Raw genomic sequence first — 5,625 nt, 5'->3', positions numbered from 1 at the left:
CTGGAACCACCAACGCCCAAGTCTGCCGTGAACTGGAAACTGGAACACCACCGTCACTTTCCACAGTGAAGCCAGTTTTACATCAACATGGACTGAGAGTGGGTGACCAAGAACGCCCCAGCTTCAAAATTAACACCTTCAAACTCAACTGAAATTTGCAGCTGCCCACATGGTCAGATGAGATAAAGAACTATTTGGCCACAATGACAAGAAGTATGTAGGAGTAAATGTAAGGCTTTCAAACGTAGCATCATTCTCTGGGGCTGTTTTGCTGCCAGTGCACAAAGTGGATGGAATAATGAAGAAGGAGGTCTACCTCAAAATTCTTCAACTTCACATCAAATCAATAGTTAGATGGTTGAGTGTTGAGTGTTCCAACAGAACAATAACCACAAACAGAAAACCAGAAACTAGTTTTTAAAAGCAGGCTAAAATTAAGCTTCTGGAAGAGTCTTCCCAAAGCTTTGACCTTAATCCTGCCTCGAATTTGTGGACTATGCCAGGAAACCAACCAGTTTAAATGAACTTTACCAATTCTGCCAAGAAGAGTGTTCAGAAATCTGGCAGACAGAAGCTTGTCGATGAGGTGCAACTTCCACATTTAACCAAATATTCGCAGAGGTGTATATTTATATTTATAACTTTGACCCTGTGCACATTGGAGAAACTCTAACAAACTTGTGAACCCAGTTTAAAAAAAAAAAATCATTCAAGATATATTTACACCATTTAAAACATTCCTCATGATGAGTGTATGACCACAACTGCATAGGTCAGTAAACTGAAAAGAGTGATAACAGGCATAACTGTGCCAGTGCAAATATTCATTATTACCAGCAGAAGTTGTTGTTGTTGTTGTTGTTGTTGTTGTTGTTGTTGTTGTTGTTGTTGTTGTTGTTGTTGTTGTTGTTGTTGTTGTTGTTGTTGTTGTTGTTGTTGTTGTTGTTGTTGTTGTTGTTGTTGTCGTCGTCGTCATAAGGGCGATTGTGGCTCAAGAGTTGGGAGTTCGCCTTCTAATCGGAAGGTTGCCGGTTCGAGCCCCGGCTCGGACAGTCTCGGTCGTTTGTGTCCTTGGGCAAGGCACTTCACCTACACTGAAAAAATGGGAATTGGCAGGCTTTTGAATTTCCACAAATGAATTTAGTTAATGCTACACAAGCCTTTCATGTTTCTCTTATTTACATGATTTAATAAAGTACCATTTACTTGATTATAAACAATACTGAGACTACTCATTTTTCTTGCATTGATTTAAAGTGACTAAATTAGAATACTAAAACCATTGTAATCATGTTTGACCACAACCGGAAATGATGCAATATATTCAAAGACAACAACTAAATATGATTGGATAATAAGACCTAGAGTCTTATCCAATAAGACAACAACATAATTTAAGAAGAGCGCAATTGACCGCCAGATTCTGGAAGACTGTTTAGCCACATGCAACCTTTGGCACTGAGTCAGGCATACTGAGAAGGTAAGTAATTTAAATACATTTGTTTTAGTTGGGTACGTTTTCACAGAATTGTTGTAGTGCATGCTATATGAAAAGTAATCTGTAATGCATCTACATGTTGTTTTTACAGTGCTAGCTAAGGTTGGTATTAGCTTTGTGGCTAAAGCTGAAAAATAGTAACAAATTGCACATAGTCGGGAGAAAGCAGCTGTTGTCGGTCAGATATGGAATTTATGTATGTGACACAGAGCACTGGTGTTTTTGATGGCTTAGCAAGTTAAAAAGTCACTGAGAGAGCGCAATAGTGTTTGTGTTACTCGTGCTAGTTATGGCTACAGTGGCTAATTAGTCTGGCTGTAACCGTCAGAGTTTAAGAAGCTGGGCGCCACAGTGCCATAGCTTAATTCTTGCTGCTGATACGCACTCAAGTTATAATAAGGATCCTGCCACCTTAGACGTGGGTTTAAGAACCTGTGCCCATAAATGCCAAATCATTTTTCCATTTAGTCATTGTTTTAGGTGAAGTGTCACTTATTGACTATTTGTCAAGCCCAAATAATACAGCAGATATCTACAAGGAGATAAGTTCGTTCAACAGAGTATGTCTTATTAAGTGATGTATTGTGAATTTTCCAACATTGTCCTAACAAAAGTTAGGACCCTTTTTCCCCTTTTTTCTACTTTGTGTGGAACATATGCGAGCTGCTTCTCAAAACATTATGTATAAATGAGGGAAAGATTGGTACTTTAAAGAAACCATTAATGCTCTTCTGGACTGGAATACCTTTTTTCAATTAAAATTAATTTTTTTTGTGATGGTGGAATTTTTACCTTTATTATCACAGAAGTCAAAACATCAGATAATGATAGCTTACCATCTAAACTCCCCATCTCTTGGCAAGTCTGAATTAGAGGTCTCAGCTGTATCGGCCTTTCTAGTGGATTTGCTTAAAGAGGAGATAACTTAAGTCATTAGGTACATATTCCCTGACATTCTAGAGGTCAACCTTGCACAGTGTGTGACATTAAAGGGCATAACGTGGGCGATCGTGGGCTCAAGAGTTGGGAGTTCGCCTTGTAATCGGAAGGTTACCAGTTCGAGCCCTGGTTCCGACAGTCTCGGCCGTTGTGTCCTTGGGCAAGACACTTCACCCGTTGCCTACTGGTGGTGGTCAGAGGGCCCGGTGGCGCCAGTGTCCGCAGCCTCGCCTCTGTCAGTGCGCCCAGGGTGGCTGTGGCTACAACGTAGCTTGCCATCACCAGTGTGTGAATGTGCGCAGTGAACGGGTGGATGACTGGATATGTAAAGCGCTTTGGGGTCCTTAGGGACTAGAAAAGCGCTATATAAATACAGGCCATTTACCATTTTATAACTTATAGAAAGGGAATGGTACTGTCCCACAGGGCAGCAGGTGGATTGCCAGAATACTGAAAAATCATATCTGCCTTGTACCGCAGCATATTCTACATTGTCAGAGAGCTTGGTGGCTGGTACAGAGAGCACGACAGAGCTTTTGAGCTCAGCCCAGTATCCACAAGAATATTCACTCTCATTTCACTCTGTGAACTCCTTGATACTTATCCATTGGTTGACTATAAGATTGGATCAGTCCACATTGTGACTTTAAAAAGGCATATAGAAATAAAAGGTGTTCAGATAAGTGTAATAGGTTCAGTCACATGTATTTCATTAGATAAATTCTTCTTTTTTTTATGTCTGATCTTTATAACTTTGACTATTGGGTATGGATAGCTGTATGAAAACTAAACTGAAATGATTCTTTCTGAATGTCTGATATGTAATTCTTTTTTGCCTACAGAATCCTATGGGGAGTCCTATGGTCCTAAAGACTGTCTTGGCTGACGGAACCTGTCGAAGGCTCACTCTCTAATGGAGCGCCTGAATCAACTGAGGATCTCATCGTTGAAGTCAAGAGACAGTGTGGTCTTCAGGGCAGTTTCAGACTTCAGTTTATGGATTCCTTATTTGGGAATGAGTTTCTTAACCTTACCTCAGTTTCAGAAGTAGCAGACAAAGGGACTCTTAAAGGTATTGACATGTCAAAGCCCACCACATGGACATAAAAAAGAGTAACAGAGATGGTGAAACTGAAGATGGAAAAGACTTTTTCATACAGAAGACATGAAGTTGTTCGTGATGCACCAATGGTGGAGGCTTTCATGGCAAGATGGCCTGCTCTATTTGACTTCCATGAGGTAAGGTTTGCCTCATACACGGTGTTCTGGTGGTATTAGCCTAAAATGGTTAAGGCACAGTTGTTATTTGACAGCCCATTTCTTCAGCATGAGTGATTGCAGCCTTCTTCCAGGTATTAAACCTTTGAAGCTCATTCCTCTGTGCTCATGTTTTCAGATCAACGCTGAGTTTAAGAGAATTGCCACCATCCCTCCTCAAACAAAGTTCCTGGCTCAGCTGGATCTCCACTTGGGCAACCTGGTGAAGTTGGTCAACAGAAGAGGAGAGCTTGGACTAATACCGAAAAGAATTGTGGCACAAATGGATAATGTAAGTGATAAAGCCTCAACACTCACTTAATATGATCCTCTTTGGATGAAACTTTATAATTGTGGAAGATTTCAGATGTTTTCCCATGATAAATTCTCTCATTTTGTATTTTTACATCTGCTTGTTTTTTTAACCTTCACTTTGTCAACTTATTAATTGCCAGTAAACCTATTATTAATTTGTGTGCCTTTACTTTAAAAACATTCATGTAAAGTACACTATTAAAACTTAAATGAAGGACAGGGGCTGAATGAAGATGCTAATTACATACATTTCATTTCAGTGTGAAGATGTTGATGCTGGACGTGAGTGTGTCAAGGGAGTGTGTATCTACATGGGTGAAGACCCTGGCATGCTTATCCGGGAGTATGTGGTATGTACTTCTTTTTTTTTTTTTTTTTTTTTTGGACTTTCCACAGTGTGTCATATTACTTACTTGGCATGAAATGACTAACATGGCTTCTTTTTTACAGGGCATGGAAGAACGTGCCATCAATGAGACTGTTGAAGACACCACTGTTGGAATTTATCTTAAAGAGCAAGCTTCAGCAGAAGAACAAGAGTTGTTCTTGCAGGCATCAGGGTGGCGAAGAATTTGGATAATGTAGCGTTTGCTGTGATAATGCTATTTGGACTCATGTATGCATTAAACCTTGCCTACCCTGCTGACCTCCGCTACAACTTTGACATTTTCCAGAAGGTTTTCATGGAACTGGATGGAGCTAAACTCTCTAAAGTTCTTGCTTTCAAAAACCATCTGTTTCATTGAGAAGTCAAAGACTGCACTTCTGCAATTCTTTGCAGTTTTCATTTTTTGTTCAGTAACGTTATACAGCTTGTGTTTTTATTGCTTTCCCTCATGTGACTGCAATGCAGGATGATTTTTCCTTCTGGTATCATGTTGTAAGAAATTTTTACTGACGATTTTTAGCAATATGTTCTGAGTCAACCTTAATGTCCTGCTTATATGTTTAAAAGGAAGATTAAGATTCATGTAGGTGTTTGGTGTTAGTTATGTAACAATGTCATTTAAGGCTCAACTTAGTTGAAATCTTGTACAGGTAAATACTTGTACAGAAGCTGAAACTGTTGTCAAATAATACACAAGTTATATTTGTGTAAATCTGTTTATTCATAAAAGCGTGTTGCTTTTTTCAGGTAGTTTTAATTTAGTTTAAATTTTCAATTGTGTAATTAATACAAATGTTATATGTAAGAGATGACAGGATCATCTATAAGCACTTTCTTTTATTTGCTGCTAAGTTCAGTTTTTTGTGAAATATTTCAAATGTTTTAAATTTTTCTTTTAGTTATTTCTGCAGGCTATCTTTAAAAATGTGTTAACAATTTTTTTTTATTGATGTGATTTTGGACTTGTTCATGGCAGCTTGCTGCTTTCACTGCTGTTACACTTTAATAAAGGTGAATTGTTCAGCAGCACTCACGGTCTTTGCCTTTTTTGTCAATAACGATCAGTTAATATTTCAATTGAAAAAAATAAGTAGGATTTAAAGCCATAATTTGTGTTGCAGGAACATAATTGCAATGTGTTTACATTACACAATATCATTGCGTACCACTGGCAATCAAAAATAAGTTGGTGTTAAACATTAAAATATATTGACATTATGCAATACAT

This window comes from Oreochromis aureus, linkage group 10 (assembly GCF_013358895.1).
Source record: "Oreochromis aureus strain Israel breed Guangdong linkage group 10, ZZ_aureus, whole genome shotgun sequence".
Classification (NCBI taxonomy): domain Eukaryota; kingdom Metazoa; phylum Chordata; class Actinopteri; order Cichliformes; family Cichlidae; genus Oreochromis; species Oreochromis aureus.
Note: the sequence above shows the minus strand (reverse complement) of the source record.